We start from the raw sequence: 21836 nt of genomic DNA, 5'->3' as shown, positions 1-21836 counted from the left end.
ATGGGTTTAATCCCCAGCACCATAAAAGGGGTGGGAGGGCTGTGGGGGGAGAGAGACAGAAAGAGACACACAGACAGAGACATAGAGACAGAGAAACAGGATCCCAAGTATAGTAGAACATGCCTATAACGACAGCACTTAGGAGTTTAAAACTGGAGGATCACAAGCTCAAGGTCAGCCTGAGCTACACAGCAAATTCAAGGCCAGCCTGGACTACATGGTGAGATCCTGTCTCAAAACAAACAAAAAAAGGTGGGAGAAGGGAATGAAGGTTTAATGTCTCCCAGGCAGAAGTGAGAGGACAATCTAGACCCCACTTTACTGTTTGCCTTCTAACACCACTACCTGGACCCTTCTCTCAACCTACACTCAGTTTTTCTCACTCATTCTTTTCCTTCTCCCTCCTGCCTTCTTCTAGACTGCCCTGGAAATAAATTCAAGTGACAGCATTTCCTCTGCAAACACACACAGCAGTCTTGCTAGACAGAACAGAGATCAAGTACCTATAGAAGGTGATGGCTACACTTGGGTAGGTGACATTACATATTATGACCAAGAAACATGCTCATGGACTCTAACTACAAAGAGGACTGAGATCTTGTTCTGGACTTTGAGTAGTATTTATTTATTTTTGGTACCGGGGATCAAACTCAGGCCGTTGCACTTTCGAGGCAGGCAGCAGCACCACTGAGCTAAATCCCCAGCCCTGAGTAGCTTTTAATCTAAACAGAATGACAGGTGGAAAAATAAACAAAGATAAACAATATAACAAAATGTGAAAAAAAATGTGGCATCGTAGAAATACTAATTGTGCAGTACACACAACAGTGCTAAAGACAGAGTCTTATGCCATAGTAATAAAGCTATATATAAAAAGGGGCTCCAAAGGCTGACCTCTTCTGGCAGTTTCCAGCTACACTGGAAGCTGGCCACTGTTACTGGTCATTAGAAAAACTGGTAGAATCTATAAGAGTTCAACAAGAATTTTAAAATTTCTTAACTAAAATTGTCCTTCAAAACCACCAAACTATTTTCTTACAGCTAAAACTAGAGAGACTTGTAGATAACCTCTAACAGTAAAGAGGTCTAAGAGCCAGCAGATAAGATCACTATTCCAGTCCCTTAATAACAGTTTCTAAACGTGGCTCTTTCCCCAACCTGCCTTTTAGTGCTCATGCTTTAATTATACAAAAAATTTGTTTATTCTTGCCTAGTAGCTGCCAAACTGCAAGTGATCATATAGATGGAACCAATGACAAATATGCTAGACTCCTTTTACTGGGATCCACCAGATTGACCTTATAAAGAAAAGTTCATTGGGCAGGGGGGGATTTAGCTCAGTGGTTCTACCGCCTGCCTCAAAGGCACAAGGTCCCAAGTTTTATCCCGGTACCAAAACAAACAAACAAACAAACAAACAAACAAAAGTTCATAACTGCTAAACTACAACATGACTTCTATCTGAGGTCCGTTAGATTAGCTCTCTGGAGAGGGGACCTGACTGCGGTCTCCTATACATCGACCCTTCTCCCCTAACAGCAGTTAGGGATACTTCTTCAGAGGAGGGAATATTGTAGACAGCTAAGCTAATTAGTTATGTGGTAGATAGTGAGAGAGAGCTGGGCCCCTCAGAGAATCAATACAGAAGACAACTGAGGGCCCGTACTCAAGGCCAATACTCAAAAAGAAAAAGTACTACACTCACATACTTCCCCAAGAGATGAACAGCACTGATTGATACTCTAAATAGAAATCAATCACCTTAAATGGGGACCAAAATCTCCCTGGCCCATTTCCTTTTTGAAAACTGCTTGTTCATTCTATGCACACTTGCTACATGACTTGTCTCCCCATTGATCTCTATTTAATCAATATTACCTGGGCAACTGTATTTATAATCTCATTGGTTGATTGTGGTTTTGTCCCACCTCATGCCCACCTTGGGAATTTCCCTTGGATCTTATTGGTTGACTGTAGTTTTGTCCCACTTTGTAACCTCCTCACCTCGTGGCTTTGCTCCATAAAATCCCCCCTGGGAAATGGGGCCCCAGGTAACCCACTTTACAGGTGTCCCTTCCTGTCCCTCTCAATCAGGAGCCATCTTTCCCTCAGTAAATATTTCCTACTCTTAAAAAAAAAAAAAAAAAAGACAGTCTTATGTTCTAGATTTTTCAGAACAGTTCTAACTTCAAATATCCTGTCCCACCAATTCCTTTAGTACACCTGTATGCTCAGATCATGAGTTTGGCAGAAAAAATCTGATTATAGCTACATATGAGTCCAGCCAGTCAAATACATTAACTAAAATCATATGGCATCTAAAAATTAACAATAATAATAAAGTCATGGCATCATGACATCAGATTGTTACAATCACAAAAGCACCTTCCCACAGCCCTAGTACAGTACTTTAATAGTTCAGTCAGATAACTGTAGGATTGAATACAAAATGCAGTGAAACCAGAGTATTCTAAAACTAAGAAAGCTCATCAGAAAAAAGCTACAGACATTGGGAATATTTAGAAAAAGTCAGGCAAGCTGGGTACAAGGCATCAGTCTTTTATGCCATTCTTCCCCAAAGCCCTTTTAAGGTTACAGAGAACTATGCCGGGGATTTAGCTCAGTGGTTCTGCCCCCTGCCTCACAAGCACAAGGTCCTGAGTTCGATCCCCCGTACCAAAAAAAAAAATTCTATCCTGAAAAGTTACAGCGAACTATGACAATAATTACGCCTATGATACTCTTGGGAAGGAAACAAATCTATTTGTGTGACAAAAATTTTCCCAGCTGGTCATGGCGGCACATACCTATATTCTCAGCACTTGGGAGGCTGAGGCAGGAGAATCACCCCAAGTTCAAGGCTGATCTGGGCTACCCAGTGAGTTCCAGGACAGCCTGAACTAAAGAGCAAGACCTTGTCTAAAAAAAGAAAAACAAAGCAAAGCAAAATGAGGGGAAAAAAAAACCAATCAAAAAAAAAACAGGCATGGTGGCACATACCTATAATTCTACTACTTGGGAGGCTGAGGTAGGAGGATTGCTGGGAGGTCAAGGCCAGGCTGCATTACAAACCCAGACCCTCTTTCAAAAACAAAACACAAAACAAAACAAAAAAGATCTTCCCCACAATGAATGTAATCATTAATAAAAATAAAAAATAGAAAGATCTGCCTCCTGGAGAAATAATATTTCAGTTTTTGGTGCAATCACAATCTTGATGCAGACTCTAACCTTTCTGTAAAGAAAATCAGCTTTCAAGAGAAAACAAAAAAGGAGGCCCCAGCTGTTCAGTTGTACAAGTTTTTGGCATACTACTTGTTGAGTTAAAGGCAATCAACGCGTTGTTTTCTATATCTTATCTCATTGGCACTGGCATTTCTGGAGTGGCTCACACTCCTGACTCTGGTGACTCAACAGCATGTAAACTTATTGGCCCAGGAAAAACAAAAAAGGAAATCAAGTCAGACAATGGAGGAATCACAGGATTTCCTTCTTCATATCCCCAGTAGGATTAGGTCATTCAATGAGCATGTGAGTTCCAACACCCACCAATTCCCACATCCTCACCAGTGTTCTGGCATAGGTGATGATTTGAAAATGTCTTCCCTTTTCAGGAAGTATTGGGCTTGGGGTGCAGCTCAGTAGTGAAGCACCTGCCAGCACACATGAAGCCCTGGGTTTCATTTCCAGCACAGCAAAAAATTAAAAAGGTGATTATCACCAATTTTACCAAGAAAACTTATAAATGCCTACTGAACTATAAACTACTAGTAAACAAAAATTACATCTTGTGATATTTCTTTCTTTCGTTTTTTGTGGTACTGGGAATTGAACCCAGGGCCTCATGCATGCTAGGGCAAGCACTCTACCATAGAACCATATCCCCAGCCTCTCCCCCGAACCCTTTTAATTTTGAAACTGTCTCACTAATTGCACAGACTGGCCTCAAATTTGCCATCCTTCCTCCCATTTAGCTGGGATTACAGGTGTGTGCCTCCATGCTTGTGATGAGCTTGTGATGAGCTTGTGATGTTTCTTGAAAAAAACCTAAAGCTGGGTGTGGTGATGAACACCTATAATCCCAACATTCTGGGAGGCTGAAGCAGAAGAATTATTTCAATTTGAAGCCAGCCTGGGCTACATAGTGAGTTCAAGGCCAGCCTGAACTACATAGCAAAACCTTGTCTTCAAAAAAAAATAATAAATAAATAAGTAAATAAATAATACCACCTAACAAATAAACACAGACTTATTAATATTACTTATGGCCCTTCCCAAGTAAATTGAAGAAATTAATCAGAAAACTAATCAAAATACACTGGTTAGAGCTGAGGGCTTAACTCAGTGGTAATGTAATCAGCATGCAGGAAGCCTTGGGTTCTGATCTACAGCAAGCATGCATGTGCACACATATACATACACATACATATGTACATACACACAAATATCACACACACTGAGCAGAGAGTGATGGCATAAGCCTATAATTCCAGCTACTGGGGAAATTGAGGCAGAAGAATTCCAAGTTCTAGCTTAGCCTGGGAAACTTAGGGAAATCCTGTCTCAAAATAAAAAAGGGTTGGCAAAGTAGTTCAGTGCTATAGTACTTGCCTAGTTCTTAAGGGGAAAAAAAAAACCCCACAATGGTTGATAATCCCATACCAGAAATTCAAAACTACAAAAACAGTAGGTTCACTTCCTTCTAGTTGATAGGACAGTTTAAGAGAAGGAAAATCACTTAAACAACACAATCCATTTCCAATCTCTACAACTCCATTTAATGAAGAGCACAAAATCTAGTGCCTGACCACCATGTTCAAGATCATCTGCCTCATCTTCCTGACTGTGGGATGTAGCTCAAGTTACTTCGTATGAGTCTCTCACTGATGACATTTTACAAGTGGGAAAACTATCCACTCACAAGATTTTGGAAGGGGCTGAGAGTAAGAGGACTTCCTTAACTAGAAAGCATTACACAGTTTGTATTTCTTCAATCACACTCCACCTTATTTGTTTTATTTTGGTACCAGGGATCAAACTCTGGTCCTTGCGCTTGCAAGGCAGGAGGCGGAACCACTGAGCTAAATCCCCGGCCCTTCCACCTAATTTGTTTTATAGCGCCATCATAACACAGTAAAGATGAACAGCCACAAGCCACAACAACCAGTCCTTCAGAACCAATTTAAATACCATGACACAGATAGGCCCTATACCAACACTGTGAGAGGCGGTCCTGGCAGCTTTTACAGGGCAATTAGGACATCTGGAGCTTAGGACACTGTGCTTAGGACATGACAGCCAAACTGTGCAGACTAACCGGCTGCGCCTGCACCTGACCCCTCCCAGTCCCGCACTCTACACCAAGGCATACCAGTGGTCACTTGCAAAGCCTCTATTGCAATTCAAAGGGCACTTTCCACAGATGTGAGTCACGACAGAGGAGGACAAGACCTGCCAATGCCGACAGCCAGCGAGGCTGCCAGCTGGGCTTCACCTCGGACGCAGGGGCCAGCTCAAGATTCCCGTGGAGCTCAAGTGGGCGGACGTGCCGGATTCCACCAGCTGCGGCAGGGGGTTCACCTCGCCAAGTGCGCTCGACACACAAGGAAGGGCTGGGCCCCTTGGGGACACCCCAGGTACCACTCTGGCCTCCCGGGACCTACTGAAACGCCTCTCAGAGAGCCGAATCCGGGGCTTCGCCCTCACCTAACACCTCCACGCCCTTCCCGGTCCCCTCCGCTGCCTGCTCCCCGCTTGTGGCCGGCCCCCGCCAGCTGATCCCCTCAGGGTGGCGCGGGGACGCAGCGGCCCGGACAAATCAAGGCTCCCGAGGGTCCAAGCAGGGTCAGGGCCCCCCGAAGACCAAGAAGCCAGACGCCGGAGAGGTCGCGGGACACTCACCGGCCACGGGTCCGCTCCACCCGTTGGTCAGTCGCCTAGTCAGCTCTCCCCGCAGTGACTCCTTCAGTTGCGGCTGCCTCAGAAGCTAAGCGGCGAGCGGGAGGACGGAACGACGTGCCGACGCCTCGGGGGCGGGGCCTGAGCAGGACACGCCCCCGAGAGGCCATCCCTTTTGGCCAATTCTCAGACCAGCCGAAAGGCTGACAGCGCCGCCCGCCGGGAAAGTGGAAGTGAGGTGCTTCAGAATAAATGCTGGCATTAAAGAGAGAAAACGCCTCCGGGCCACGCGCTGTTCGGGCATGACGTCATTTAATTCTTGTTTGTTTGATTTTGAGATTAAACCTCACTGTGTAGCTCGGGCTGGGCTCGAACTCGCTGTGTAGCACAGGCTTGACGCTAACACAGATCCTCACGCCTGTGAGTGTTGGGATTATACACCTGCACCACCATGCCTGGAGTTTTGTTTTGTTTTGTGGTACTGAAGATTAAATCCAGGGCCTTCGCATTAAGCTATATCCCCAGCCTTTCTTATATTTTTTTATTTTGTTTTGTTTTGTTTGGTTCCGGGGATCGAACTCAGGACCTTGCGCTTGCGAGGCAGGCGGCGGAACCACTGAGCTAAATCCCTGGCCCTTCATATTTTATTTTGAAACAGCGTCTCACTAAGCTTGAACCTGTAATTCTCCTGCCTTACCTCCCAGAGTGCTGGAAGCACAGGTGTGTGCCACCTTACCCAGCTCAGAAGGATCTTTTTTTGGTACCTGAAATTGAACTCCGGACCTTGCGTTTGCGAGGTGGCAGAACCACTGAGCTAAATCCCCCGGCCCAGGAGGATCTTTTAAAAGCCTACGATAGAGCCAGGGATTTAGCTCAGTGGTTCCGCTGCCTGCTTCGAAAGCACAAGGACCTGAGTTCGATCCCTGGCACCAAAAATAAATAAATTAAAGTCCTGTGATATTTCTTTAAAACCCTTTCATGGCTCCCCTGTTGCCTCCTATCCTTGCCTTACTCTGCAAATCTACCCCCAACTACCAGGTTAGATCATGCCAGTACTCCTACTTGGCCTGGCCTTCACCTACCTTCTCTGTTCTAGCCACATTAGCTTCTAGTACTGGACATATCAAATGACTGGTAATACCAAGTGTTGGCAAAGGTATGAGAAATACAGTGTTTATGGAAGTTTATAGGGGAAGAGGGTACAATTTGGAAGGATCTATTGAACACCTCCAAGACCCCAAAGAGGCAAAAACAGGAAGGTCACTGCAGTACATAAAAGGATATTCCTAGCTGGACTTAGCAGTACTTGACTGTAATCACAGCTACTCAGGAGGCTGAGGCAGGAGGATCTCAAGATCCAGACCATTTTGGGCAAATTAGTGAGACTGTCAAAAAAAAAAACCCTACTGAATAAAAATTACCCAAGATGATTGTTTTGGACTAAGCTCCTGTACTAGACCCCTACAAACTAGGCTGCTAAACTAGGCTAAGAATCACTCAGGTTAAAATTTCATATCACTGAGCTAAAACTAAACTATTTGCTATATTTCTAAGAAATCTAGGCCAGGGATTTAGCTCAGTGGTTCCACTGCCTGCTGTGAAAGCACAAGGACCCAAGTTCGATCCCCAGTACCAAAAAAAAGAAAGAAATCTGCTTTAGAGAGAAAGTGAAATTTCTCAAACAGGGTAATTCAATTTCAATAAAGCAATTCCCTCTGCCTTAATCGTTACACAAAATATAACCTTAAGTTAACCAGTTTTTCCTATTGTTTTGTCTCCTTATCCCCGCCTTACAAGAAAAGTAACTTTGAAATGACCAATCTTCCTTTTTCTTTTTTTCACAGTATCAGGGATTGAACCCAGTCTTGTACAGTTATATACCCAGCCTTTAAATTTTTTTTTTTTAGACACATTCTCAATAATTTGCCCAGGCTACCCTCAACCTCCTATGTAGCTGTGATTACAAGCCTGCACCACCGAACCAGGCCTTTTTTTTCTCCTGTTTTTCTGAGCACTATACTGTCTATAAAACTTCTTTTCTGCTCAGCTCATCAGAACATTTACTTTTTTTTTTTTTGAGACAAGATCTTGCTATGTAGTTCAGATTGGCCTTGAACTTGATGCAATCCTCCTGCCTCAGCCTCCCAAATGGTGGGACTACAGGCATGAAACACCATAGCTGGCTAACTCTATTTTATGAAATTGAGTGTTGGTAGATTTTAGAATTGAAAATAAAACCAATTGTGGGGTGTGGTGGGGCACACCTGTAATCCCAGCACTCAGGAGGCTACATAGTGAGCCTGGGCTACATAGTGAGTTCAAAGCCAGCCTGAATTACATAGTGAGACCCTGTCAAAAAAAAAAAAAAAAGATCTGGGCCAGGGATTTAGCTCAGTGGTTCCACCGCCTGCCTCACAAGTACAAGATCCCGAGTTCGATCCCCGGTACAAAATAAAAAAATCTGAGCAAGATGTGGAGATGCAAACAGTTATATCTGCAGAAATTAAAGTAGAAGTTTTACTGTCCTCTCAGCAGAGGAAGTGAGAACAAAGCCTCCAGCAGTCTGGACCAGTGCTGGGTCCCTGTAGCCAGAGAAGATGGTGTTACTGATGATCACCCGAGTGGCAGATAGGCTCCCGCTGGTCACATCGATGCAGGAGGATGAACAATCTGGCCCAGACCTTCAACAGTATCAGAGTCAGGTTAAGGAACTGTTTCAAAAGTTGAGTCAACAATACCCTACAAGATATACCTTGGAATCAGGAACCATGACTTTTCACAACATTATTGAGCAGGGAGTGTGTTACTTGGTTTTGTGTAAAGCTCCCTTCCCTAAAAAATTGGCTTTTGCCTTCCTAGAAGATTTGCATTCAGAATTTGATGAACAGCATGAGAAGAAGGTGGCTACTGTGTCTAGGCTTTATTCTTTTATTGAGTTTGATACCTTCATTCAGAAAATCTAGAAGCTCTACATTGACAGTCATGCCCGGCGAAACCTAGGTTCCATCAACACTGAGTTGCAAGATGTGCAGAGGATCATGGTAGCCAATATGAAAAAGTGTTGCAATGAGGAGAAGCACTCTCAGGATTGGATTCAAAAGCTAACAATCTGGACAAGAATCATGGAGCTGAGAGCAGCCACGATTTGGCCTGCTCACAAGACCCAGAACATTGTTCATGTTGTTCAAGTCAGTATTTTTTTTTTAGTATTAAAAAAATGAGATGTGAAAATTTTGTTTTTGTTAGATGACATGTTGACAGCTGCTAGTGCTTTGCAACCAAAAAGATGTCACTTTTTAAAACATACTTTTATGTTTTGCTTTGCTTTGTTTTCATACTCAGAATAAATAAATCAGGAAAAGTTGCCCAATTAGCTAGCCTTTAGCATACTCTTTGTGTGGTCTTCTAAGGATATGGATATCCCATAACAGCAACAAAACATCAATAATAAAACCATTTTATAAATATCACTTGCTCCTTAAACTCCTGCTTAACTTTGAATGTGTCTCAAATATTTGCTATATATATTCAATAAAGCAAGCAATAAATAACATGCATTCCAAATTGTCTTCCCTGTATGATTTAACAGCTGAACTGTACAAGGTTAGGTGATCCTGGCATATGTTAAAAATAAATTCAAATGAATGTATAACACACAAAAAAGGAGAAACTCTATGAATGAAGTAATGCTTTTGATGATAATAACCTTGGCTTCAGGTATCCTTCAAATGCACACTTACATTGTATTCTGATTGTTTTGGTTTTTTTTGGTACCGGGGATCGAACTTGGGACCTTGTGCTTTCGAGGCAGGCGCCAGAACCACTGAGCTAAATCTCCGGCCCATATTCTGATTGTTTATAATAAATAATACTGTACACTGAAAAAAAAAAAAGCTAACAATCCGTCCAATCTGTCCAAGAAATACAGCCAGGATATGAAGTACTTGGACGTGCATTCCACTTATGCCAAACTTGCAGCTGTAGCTGTATTTTTCATCATGTTAACAGTGACAGTGTGATTCCAGTGGCTATGAAGTAGTAAATATAGTCACTGGTAAGGGAAAACCTAAAACCTGGCAGGTGTAAGTTTTCGGGAAGCTGAGCTCACAGGGCTATGTATTAGAACCCAAGTGGAACTTCTGCCTCTACAGACCTTGCAAGAAAAAACACATCGTGAAAATGAAAGATCATGCCTCCTTTAATGTAACTTAACCCTATGTGGAAAGTCTCTTTTGGGGCAGAGGCTTTCTCTGGGTGCTAAGCCATATACATTAGGGAACAGAAGACTGTGGTTTTGTTTTTTCCCTCCCAATAAGATTTTAAAACAGGGCCAGGGATTTAGCTCAGTGGTTCCGGCGCCTGCCTCGCAAGTGCAAGGTCCCAAGTTCGATCCCCAGTACCAAAAAAAAAAGATTTTAAAACAGCACTGACTGGAGCATTCTGATTCTCTAATAGGGCCATCAAGCCATGTAGGGTAACCAACTTGTGCCAACAGTATTCTGAAATTCCTTCAAAGAAGGCAGCCCTTTGGGAAGTTTTTTGACTTTTAAGTAACATGCCTTTTGTTGGTGACACTTGTGATTTTCAGTAATCTGAGTTTTTGATGACCTTTCAAGCCAGACTCCAAGTAAGTGAAGATTAATTGCTATGCTGCATAGATCCTGTCTATTGCCCCCTGGAGGAAGTAAACTTTTGTTGTTTTATGATATTTCACTTATTTCCTAGTTGCTTTGGAGTTAAATTACATTAAGATGCCTTGAAAAAAAATGAAAATAGAGTCAATTGAGATCTTTAAAGGAAACTATTGTAATTTTGTCCTTTATCCCCATTTACTGTGAAAATATTGACAATCTAAAAGTCCATCAAAAGAGGAGAAGGTGGGGGTTGACATGGCTATGTCACAGGTGAAAAAAAAGAAGGGTAAACACTGCCTTGGGGAAGACTTTAAGCAGAAGGGAAGAAAAACAATACATAGGAAATGCAAAAATATAATCAGACACAGAAGGCTAAATATTGGGGTTTTTTTCACTTTTTTCTTGTCCCTTCCTTTCTCCCTCCTTCCTCCCTTGCTCCCCTTCCCATCAAAGTAGAAATAAAGAGCAAAATAAAACATAGGTGATAGGGACTGGGTGTGCTGGCACACACCTGGGGCTGAAGCAGGAGGATCTCTGGGAGTTTGTCGCCAGTTTGGCCTACATAATGAGTTCAAGGCCAGCTTGAACTACAAAGAGAGACACTGTCTCAAAAAACAAACAAAACAAAACAAGATGATAGAAAACAGGGAGACAGACTTTGTGGAGACAGAAAGGGGATCTAGGAATAGGAATAGACAGGAGGAGGGTAGGGGAAGTGGAAATTAAAAGGAGAGCCTGGGCCAGGATTTAGCTCAGTGGATGTAGTAGTGCCTGCCTTGGAAGCTCAAGGTCCTGAGTTTAATCCCTGATACCAAAAAAACAAAAACAACAAAGGATCAAGCCTGCCTGGAAACCACTAGGTCATGAGCTTGAGCCCTGGTACCAAATAAATAAATAAATAAATAAATGGATCAAAATGTGATATACATGTACCAATTACCCATGATGAATGTATTTATCACATATCACAAATTCAGATACTAATAAAAAATTATGTTGCATGTGACAAATACATATATATATTCAGCACTGGATTGCAAGTAACTTGTTCCATGAGTGTTCCACAAGACAAGCAAACATTTCTAATAAATTTTAACTCAATAAACAAACGATATCTTGGGCTGGGGATTTAGCTCAGTGGTGCCTCTGCCTGTCTCAAAAGCACAAGGTCATGAGTTCGATCCCAGTACAAAAAAAAATGATATTTTGCAGAACTGATATCCTGCATATGCCAAACATCACATGATCACAACTGAGCCAATGGTTGTCTCACCTCCCCACCCCGCCTCTGTCTCAGTCTCTGTATCTCTCTCTTTTGCTGTGGGATTGTGGGTGATTATCTCCCAACAGCAAGAGGTTATGGGGATCTTTTCTGTCACAGAGGAGAAAAAAAGTGGCGGAATCGCTTAATTCAAATGAGATTAGGTGAGCTGGGTGTGGTGGCACAGGCCTATAATCCTAGCACTTTGAAGGCTGAGGCAGGAGGACTGCCATAAATTCGAGGCCAGCATGGGTGACACACTGAGTTCAAAGCCATCCTGAACTATATGGCAAGACCGTCTCAAAAAAAAAAAAAAAGGGCCAGGGATGTAGCTCAGTGGTGCTCTGCCTGCCTCACAACCACAAGGTCCTGAGTTTGATCCCTGGTACGGGGGTGGGGAGATGGGGGGGGATGGGATTTAGCTCAGTGGTTTCACCGCCTGCTGCGCAAGGACCAGAGTTTGATCCCTGGTACCAAAACAAAAACATCTGTATACCAGTGCAAGTGATGAATCTGTTTAACAACAATGCAACATCACATTTCTGTGAAATCTTCAAAAGGAGGCAAAAGCAGGTGTCACCTGCTTGGTAAAGTTACATGAAAAAACATTTCATTGAGCCAAAACATAGCAGTGATTCTGCTACTGATAGTGAAAGTCATCCTACACAATAACCCTCTCTCTTGTTGTCCTCATACCAACCACAAAGGTAAGTGCAGGTTAATTTGTGCATTTTTCTTTATATTTTGTATTTTCTATATTATTTTGTATTATATTACAGTATTGTAATCAATTTTACATGAATATTTTGGGGGTATAGAACGAATCACCTGAGTTTCCATTATTTCTTATGAAAAAATTCACTTTGATAAACAAGTGCTTTGGATGATAAGTATGTTTCCAGAACAAATTACACTCACAAAGTTTTACTATAATTTTATATGTCAATTTTAACAATAAATATTAAAAACCAAAAAACTGAGTTTATGCTGAAGTGTTCAAGGGTGGCAGGTTGTAGTGTCTGCAACTTTGAAATCCCTCAGAAAGTAAGATAGTTGATGTGTCACCAGCTAGCATGGATTCTTAGCCACACATAAGAAGGGAATCAGATGTGGCCTGGCTCTTGAGCCTACTGAAGACTATCGCTATTGCCCACCCTCTTCTTAAGGGCTCTCTAAAGAAAAAAGTCCCTGGGCTGGGGATTTAGCTCAGTGGTTCTGCCTCCTGCCTCGAAAGCACAAGGTCCCAAGTTCGATCCCCAGTACCAAAAAAAAAAAAAAGAGTCCCTCGCTTCTAGGAAGTTAACAGTTAGCTGGTAACATGCTCAATTCATGTACAAATCATGAATGAGCAAAGTATAGCTTTTTTTTTTTTTTGAGTTAACAGATCTGTGGTTTGAATGCAAGTGGCTATAAGTACTTTTAGTGTTAGCAGCCCTCCTTGTCCATCAGCACCTCTGGAACTCTGCTGGTTACTGCAGGTGGCAGCTCCCAGAAGTTTTCCATTGCTATCTGTTGTTCTCTGCTGCTAGCTGCTTTCAGTGTTACCCAGCCCAGCTTTCAGCATTTCCAGCTCTGGCTGCCAGCCACTTTCAGTGCCAGGGGCTGTTGGTGTTACCAGCTCTTACTGTACCACCAGCTCAGCATACTATACTCAAAATAGAAGTTACAGGGGCCAGGGATTTAGCTCAGTGGTTTTGCCACCTGCTGCGCAAGCACAAGGACCCAAGTTCGATCCCTGGTACAAAAAAAAAAAAAAAAAAAAAGATAGAAGTTACAAGTAGGCAAGAATATGCCATCCACAAAGAGGCTTTATTAGGATTTACACTTTAGCATAAGAGGGACCAGCACAATAGCCGAACCCACTTAGACTATGGGAGGGTTGCTTATAAAGGAAAAAAGGTGAGCTCATGAGTTTATACATGTGCAGTGTCAGACTTTCTGTCTGGTCAGGGCTGGAGAAGGGTCCCTCACAGACCTGAATGAGGAGGGCTGCAGAGGGGCAAAATCATCCAGAGAGGCTTCAGGGTGAAGTCATCTGAGACAGGTCCGTGTCAGAAGCCTGCTACAGCCAAAGCAATTATCAACTGGAGTTACTGTGGAACACTTGATGTAGCTAGGCCGACTCCAAGGCTTTTGGGGCAGCTGAGGAAAAATAAAAAGTACCTCTTGGAGAGCACTGGACCCTTCTCTCCTCTCTCAGATAGATAGATAGATGCACAGGTATTTGTCAGACCTGTCGTCCCACTCACCCACCCAAAAGCAAGTGGTTTCCTCATCTGCCTCACAAATGCAAAGTCCCAAGTTCAATCCCTGGTACCAAAAAAAAAAAAAAAAAAAAAAAAGCAAATAGGCTGATTTCAGCAAACAACAGCACCTTCCTAGTAAATGGGGCAAATGGGACTCAAAACATGATTTACAACCCCCCTGGTGCCAAAAAGTCCAGTAACTGTATATCCACCTGAGAAGACCATCCTTGGGCATCCAAGTCAAAAAATTCCTTGATTATAGCCCCTTCCCCAAAATCTATATAAGTATAGTCTTCCTTCCCTGCTGGCTGCTATCTCTCTCTCCCAATGTTAGTCCATCCATACATGGATGAAATCTTTCCCAGCCAGCTGCTAGAATTCTGATTTTACTCCCTGATTCTAGTCCCTCTTCACTGGAATAAACTTTTCTTTTTCTCACAACAAAGAGCCCGTTTTTTGACAAGTAGATTCTTTTTTTTTTTTGGTACCGGGGATCTAACTCAGGACCTTGTGCTTGTGAGGCAGACCCAGTGCACTGAGCTAAATCCCTGGCCTGACAAGTTTTTCAGCAAGGCAAACTTTACTTCTACAGAAGGGTGCACTGCCAGACAAAAGTCAGTGAAGGGCAAGCCAGCTGGCGGTTTGATCACATTTTATCCCTGCCTCACGCTGTCCTTCATCACTGTGCTCCGCTCTACTGGTGGGGCCTCATAATTACACTAGCCTGACTGGCTAGTATAATGAGGTCATGGTTACTAGGCAAAGTAAATTCTGTGAGCAGAAAAGCCCTTTGTTACAGGCACAGCACATGGCCCTTTTATGGCAGATGGACAGGCACACAGCCCTTTGTCTTGTTTCTGAGGAATGGTGAAAGAAGTACCTGTTCATTTTATAAAAATGAGATTTGTATAAAATGGAGTTTTTAAAATTATTTCCTTAGGCAGAAAGACTACTTTTTCCACACGGTCATCTTTACTGTAGTCCCACCTCATTATAGGTTCATAAATGTGTACTACATGTCATAAATATAATTACGATCAGAGTGAATTCTGGGATACGCATGAGTGTTGAGAGCCTCTAAGATGACTCAGTACCCTGTTGATCATACCTAGAGATTCAGTAGGAGGCACCTAAGGCAGAGGGCCTGGCCTTTAAATTGCAAATCCTGATTTATCTGGCTTTTTGTTGCGGTTGCTACTTTTGTGTACTTTGACCTGTGTGCCTGGTTATCTGTCACTCAGGCACCTTTTTCTGTCTGTGCCTCACCTTATGGCAGCACAGACTTGCCCTGAAGACAACTTCAATAAATGTGTGGGGTGGTGGCCCATGCCTATGGTCCCAGCACTGGGGCAGCTGAGACAAGCGGAACTCCCTTGAGTTCAAGGTCAGCCTGCACTACATAGTGAATTCAAGGCCAGACTGAACTACATAGTGAGACCCTGTCTCAAAAAAGAAAAAGACAAAAAACAAAAAAAGTAGCTGCTTATTACTAGGTGTATATTTGGCAATTCTTTTCTCATTGTACACAAGAGCCTGGACTATTATTGGCCCATTCCACTGCAACAGTCTCACTAAATTATGTAGGTTGTGCTCTAAATTTGTGATCCTCGCGTTCCCCACCCCAAGCAGCTGAAATTACAGGTGACTACTAACCCAGGGGCAAAAGAAATGTGTATAACAGGGGTGGCAGGAGTACCCAATGCATCCCTCTCCTTTGCCCCAGACACACACATAAAAGGTGAATAAACTGGGCTGAGGATAATAGCTCAGCAGTGCAGCACCTGCCTAGCAAGTGCAAGGCCTTGGGTTCAATTCCTGGTACCAAAATAAAGAAAATGGGAATAAACTGATTGGAGAAAGAGTTGCTATGAGATAATTTGGGTTTAGACTGTGGCAGACACATTTTAAAAAGTGCAGTAGGGGCTGGGGATTTAGCTCAGTGGTTCCACCACCTGCCTTGCAAGTGCAAGGACCCAAGTTCAATTCCCGGTACCAAAAAAAAAAGTGCAGTGGAGGTTATCATTAGTTTATGTCACCAGTCTGAGTAAATTGTCAAGCTTTATAGCAAGTCCTATGTTAGATATAAAAATCCCCTAGAAAGTGCTGAGTCACTCCTGGAGGCACCAATCAGTAGCCAAATCTCTACTCTGACACAAGGCTGTGGGGCTAGGTGGGGCTTCAGAGATTAGAGCTTTGCTGCAGGCTGCCAGCCGCTCTCTGACCCACAGTTCCTCACCCCTGTGTCTAGAAGCCTAGTGAGAGAGACTGAGTCAATGGCTGACTGATTTCCAAGCATCTGGGCCAGGGAAGCCAAAGGGCATGGAGTAGCTGTGACCCTAGGAGGATACTCTCAATTAAACAAGGACAAGCCAGCTTCAAGAGCAAGAGGCAGAGCAATTGCACAGGGTTGCCATCAGGTAGTTCTTTTAGAAATGGCCTGCCAATTAAAGGTATTCCAGGTCCTTCTTGCCTCGAACAAAGAATTCAATGAGAAAAGCCAAAAATGATGCCAAAATTTATTTGAGGGGTAAAGGGGTCAGGAAGAAACTGCCTCTGCAAAACAAACTTGCGCTGAACAAAACTGGAAGAGAAAAAGAGCAAAAATAAAAGTACACCCTGGTCTGGGACACACAGGGTGGGCTACCGTGAAAGAGACAGGTTAAGCGAGGTGTGGTGGTGCACACCTGTGATCCCAGCACTTGGGAGGCTGAGGCAGTTGGATCACAGGGAGTTCCAGGCCAGCCTGGGCTGCACAGTGAGTTCCAGACCAGCCTAAACTATACAACAAGACCTTGTCTCAGAAAAAAACAAAACAAAACAGAGGATAGTGGGTTCCTCATGGTATCCAGCTTCTTTTATGCTGTCCACATCTCATGGGAATCCTCAAGAAGTTCTACATACAGGGGTCCTGGGGATTATTTGGCACTGTCCTGGGATCTTAAAATTAACAGGTCCCACTTATTTTTCCAGTCAGCTTTGCCAGGCCCTACCTCCTATATCAGGGTCCTATGCTCACAGGGCCCCTTGCTCTGCTGTTGCTATCTTGAAATTTGTGTGTGTGTGTGATAGGAATTGAATCCAGGGCCTCATGCTTGCAAGGTAAGCCCTCTACCACTGAGCTACATCCTTAGGCCTTGTCTTGAAATTCATTTTTTTCTGTTTTTGTTTTTTTGAGACAGGGTCTCACTATGTAGTTTAAGCTGGCCTTGAACTCACTATGTAGCCCAGGCTAGTCTCAAACTCATCGCAATCCTCCTGCCTCAGCCTCTCAAGTGCTGAGATTACAGGCATGCACCACCATGCCCACAAAATGAAGTTATTTTAATTATCTTTTTTTTTGAACCAAAACATTTATTGGTACTTTATTTTTTTTGGTACCAGGGATCGAACTCTGGTCCTTGCACTTGCAAGGCAGGCAGCGGAACCACTGAGCTAAATCCCTGGCCCTATTGGTACATTTTAGATACACATAGTGACCACATTCATCATAGGGCATTTGTACTTGTATCTGATATATCCTGCTTCTTTTTTTCCCATTCTAACCCCGTCCTTTGACCCTTCTTCCTCTCCCTATATACAAAATTATCTCCTTTGGGGGCCGGGGATTTAGCTCAGTGGTTCTGGAGCCTGCTGCACAAGTGCAAGGTCTGGAGTTTAATCCCCGGTACCAAAAAAACAAAAAACAACAACAACAACAAAAAATTATCTCCTTTACAGAAAAGTCCTCCTTTTTCCACAGTTTCTCCTCTTTTTAAAAATTTAACTTTATTGGTACACTTTTGATATACATAATTATCACATTCATCATAGGGAATTTGTACCTGTATATAATACATTTTGATTTTTCTTTTTTCCCCCATTCCCTTCCCTTCAACCCTACTTCCTCTCTTTATTTACAAAAGCTGTTTCCATTTTTTCCTTCTATTTTCTTTTCTTTTTCCCTTCCTTTCCTTCCCCCTCCCCTTTTATTATACACTTTCATTCTTTTCTTCAAACTCAACTAACATTCATTGATACTCATGGTCTAAGTCTGAGGTTTCTTTTTTTTTTTTTTTGGTACCGGGGATCGAACTTGGGTCCTTGCGCTTTCAAGGCAGGCGGTGGAACCACTGAGCTAAATCCCGGGCCCTGTCTGAGGTTTCTAATAGGAGCAGATGGTGCCGGTATGTAACTGGAGATTGTTTAGTAAGGGCTATCTCTATAAGTCTCTGTATTCATCCTCTTACACAGGGATGATGTAACATCCTACTAGAGTCATAATCCTGAACACAATAAGGAAAATAAGGACTAAGGTCATTATTCCCTTCCATTTTCCAAACCATCATCCGATCTGGTTAGAGAAAGGGTCATCTATTCCTGAATTTTCTGCTAACTCCTTAGCTCGGATTGTCAGATCTTGTAGAGTGTTGGTTATAGTATATCCAGAGCTGTATTATTAGGAATGAAAGTACAGCATTGGCTGCCTATCATTATGCATACTTTATTTTTTCGTCAAGATCATGTCTAAAGCCAGCCTATTTTCCCAGGCCATTTTGCCAGTAGGGCCTAATTGTTCTGTTATTCCCTTGGTAACATCTCTAGTGTAGTTAAAAAACCTCTGCTGGGCTGGGGATTTAGCTCAGTGGTTTCGCTGCCTGCTGCCCAAGCACAAGGACCCAAGTTCAAGTCTCAGTACCAAAAACAAATAAACAAAAAAACCTCTGCTGATTATAGTAAATATAGTTTTCCAATCTACATTTTTGTTGATTGTGGACCACTGGAACAATAGTGATTTGGATTCTGCTATTATTTGATTCCTAGCCATAAATTTGTTGGGGTCTCCCCTAGGATCTTAAGATGGGATTGATATAAATGTGAGGATCAAATGACCCCCTTGGGGACGAATCCTCTCTTGGTATGGTATAGATTTTGGGGTGGATTAGGGTATCTAAATGTCAGACTGAAAAGGGTGAACCAAAGTGCAGGTTCCACTTCAGTTGGCTGGTAAAGTCTCAAGTAATGGTCCCCCACAAAACTACCACACCTGGCCTAAAGTACCCCTCTTCCCCACATTTATAACTTTGTTTTCCTCTTTCCCTTTTGGTGGCCCTCAGCTCTGGTGCCTCTTCTTCTTCTTCTTCTTCTCTTTTTTTTTTTTAGTACCAGGGATCGAACTCAGGACCTTGTGCTTACAAGGCAGGCAGCAGCACCACTGAGCTAAATCCCTGGCCCATCTGGTGCCCCTTCTGATGGCCCTGTCATAAAAGTTTTGGCTTTTAGGCACCAGGATCAGTCTTTTCCTTCTTTATCTGCTCCATGATTGAGAGCATAATTTTAGCTTTTTGTTTTGCTTCTCTTCATCTCTCTTTACATACACTTTCTGTGCTTCCCTCAGTAACTCCTCTAGTTGCCTATCTTTCCAATCTTCAAGTTTCTGAAGTTTCTTAGATATCTGGCCAACTATTGGTAACAAAATGGAGCTCTAACATACCTTCACCTAGGGGGTAATCAAGATTTAGTCTGGAGTATTTTCTCATCTGGTCTTTTAATCTGTTAAAATATTTAGCTGGAAAAATAAAATAAAATATTCAGGTAGTCATTCTTTCTTTTCCTGTTGGATGCCGAAAGTCTTAGCAATGTTTTTAGATTGGGGAACTGACTCCCTTATTCCTTTTAAAATCAAGTTTCTTAGGTCTCTCATGTGTTCCCAGTGGTCTTCATTGTTATCCCACCAGGGTTCCTGGTTAGGGAACTTAATCTCTGCAGTTAAGACGCCAGGGCCAGCCAGATTCTCTTACTCCCAGGGCCAGTGCTGCTCTCCTAATCCGCTCCTCTCCAGAGAATAGGATCCTAAGATAGACAGTCTGTCTGTAATATAGGCCTAAAAATTGGTCTAATTGGTCAGCCACCCCATGGGGATGTCCCAGGAGGGGGTACAGTTACTTTTTTAAGCTCTGAACTTTGGAACTGGTTAAGGGGGCACTGATGAACTCAATTCCTCCTCCCACTAGGGGAACTTCCCTAAGAGGGTATAATGCCTGCATCTTCCCTTTATCCAGAGAGGGGAAAGTTTTGAACATCCTTTTTAATTGTTCTAGCTCCTTTCTCAGTTTAGGAAGGGAGGGATAACATGAAAGGGGAGGGGCTGAGGCTGCTGTAGCCTCAGACAGTGGTAGTAGGGATGCAAGCCAGGCAGCTGCATCCTCACTTGGGTAGGAAACAGAGGCAACAGTGGAAGCCAAGGCAGGCGGGCAGCTCAGATTCATTTGGAACTGTCTCTTCCCAGTTTTGATCTGCTGGTTCTGGCAGACAAGGCCTCTGGTTGTATGGAGGCAGTAGACAGGCGAGGGGATTCCATCGGTTACCCTCTTCTTTCCTCTCTTTCCCAGTTTTCAGGGAGAAATAAAACCACTGGGCCCCACTTCTGGCACAGGGGCATAATCAACCTCTTCCTGGGAGACAGAGCTTTTTATCATTAACGTGTCCAATCAAAAGTTGACAGACCCCGGCCGGGGATTTAGCTCAGTGGTGCCGGCCCCTGGCCCGCAAGCACAAGGACCCGAGTTTGATCCCCGGTACCAAAAAAAAAAAAAAATGTTGATAGACCCAATCCTCATCAGACTCAAAATTTGGGCCAGAAAAGAGAAGGGTTGAGGATAGGTTTCTGGATCCAGATGAAACAACATTTTATCATTTGTTGGTTTTTTTTTTGGTACCGGGAATCAAACTCAGGACCTTGTACTTTCGAGGCAGATGGCTGCACCACTGAGCTAAATCCCCAGCCCCTGTTGTTTCTTTTTATTCTTAGTTCTCTCACTATGGCTCCAATGCTGGGGCATTTGCCTCCAAGGGCCTATCTGGAAGGATTTTTAATTTCTTTTTCTCTAAAGCTTTTTTAAGCTTGATTATTACTCACTGCGGCTTTTCTGAGTATGAAAGGTTCCCTAGATGCTCAACCCCCTCTCCTGTGGAAGTTTCTTGCACCCTAGCCCAAACACTTTGTCTGTCTCTGACCGACTCCCTCAAGGGACTATATCTGGTTCCCAGATGTCTATGGAACTGCATTGCAGGACCTCACGTCAGCTTCATGTCCCAGACAGGTCTCAATCTCTAACAACCCTGGGATGACCCAACCACCAAGGAAATACTTTGTCACCATCTGTGATGTTTCTTCCCTTGGTCTGTGTAGAGTTAACCAGATGCTGCAGTGCTTGCTTGGGCCTTATTATCCAATTCCCAAGAGCTTTTCTATCCTGGGGTCCTTACCAGTTCAAGGAGCACCAATCACCCAGGACCTCGAGGCCACCACAACCAGGATGTGGGACACATTTCCCCCAGGCAAAGGGATCCGGGCGCCTCTCTGAATGAATAGAGGGCTTCACATTGGGCACCCAATTTTGGGGCATGAATTCTCTGGTGTCACCAACAGGACAAAAGAAAACATGAATTCTTGAAAATGCCTCAGTAAGGCAAATTTTACTTCTGCAGAAGAGTGCAAAGCTAGAAGCAACCAAGCGCATCAAGTTCACTCAGATGGCCACTATGCCTTGCTTCACTGGTGGGAGTGTAGCCTTACAATCTAACTCAATTGGGTAGTTTAATGAGATCATGGTTGCTGGGGAAAGCAGAGTTCTGGGATCTGGAAAGCACTTTGTTACAAAGTTTTATGGCAGGTGGACAGGCACCTAGCACTTTTTCTTGAGTTTTCGAAAGATAGTGAAACAAACGTGTACATTTTACAAAATCAGGATTGTACAAAAATAGGGATTCTTATAAAATGGAGTTATTTTAATTATCTCTTTTGACAGAAAAGACTAC

At 43.2% G+C, this 21836-nt stretch overlaps 1 protein-coding gene and 1 pseudogene across 4 annotated transcripts in view; one reads left to right on the top strand and one right to left on the bottom strand.

Moving 5' to 3' along the window:
* Hmox2 (heme oxygenase 2) overlaps positions 1-21836 on the bottom strand; it is a 44628-nt gene that overhangs the window by 20758 nt on the left and 2034 nt on the right. The window contains exon 1 of one of the 4 annotated variants that reach the window (XM_004864783.4): positions 5902-6097. The exons of 2 other annotated variants lie outside the window; for them this stretch is intronic. The gene's annotated coding sequence lies outside the window, so the exon portion shown is untranslated. Of the gene's footprint in view, positions 1-5901; positions 6098-21836 lie in introns of those variants that run through there. One more of the 4 variants, XM_087202688.1, reaches the window with a different exon arrangement.
* On the top strand, positions 6754-9932 carry LOC101719695 (vesicle-trafficking protein SEC22b-like; annotated as a pseudogene).

This window comes from Heterocephalus glaber, unplaced genomic scaffold, assembly GCF_053883595.1.
Source record: "Heterocephalus glaber isolate CG9 unplaced genomic scaffold, H.glaber_assembly_v1.0 deba00001781, whole genome shotgun sequence".
Lineage (NCBI taxonomy): Eukaryota > Metazoa > Chordata > Mammalia > Rodentia > Bathyergidae > Heterocephalus > Heterocephalus glaber.
This window is presented reverse-complemented; position numbering and strand designations above follow the sequence as displayed.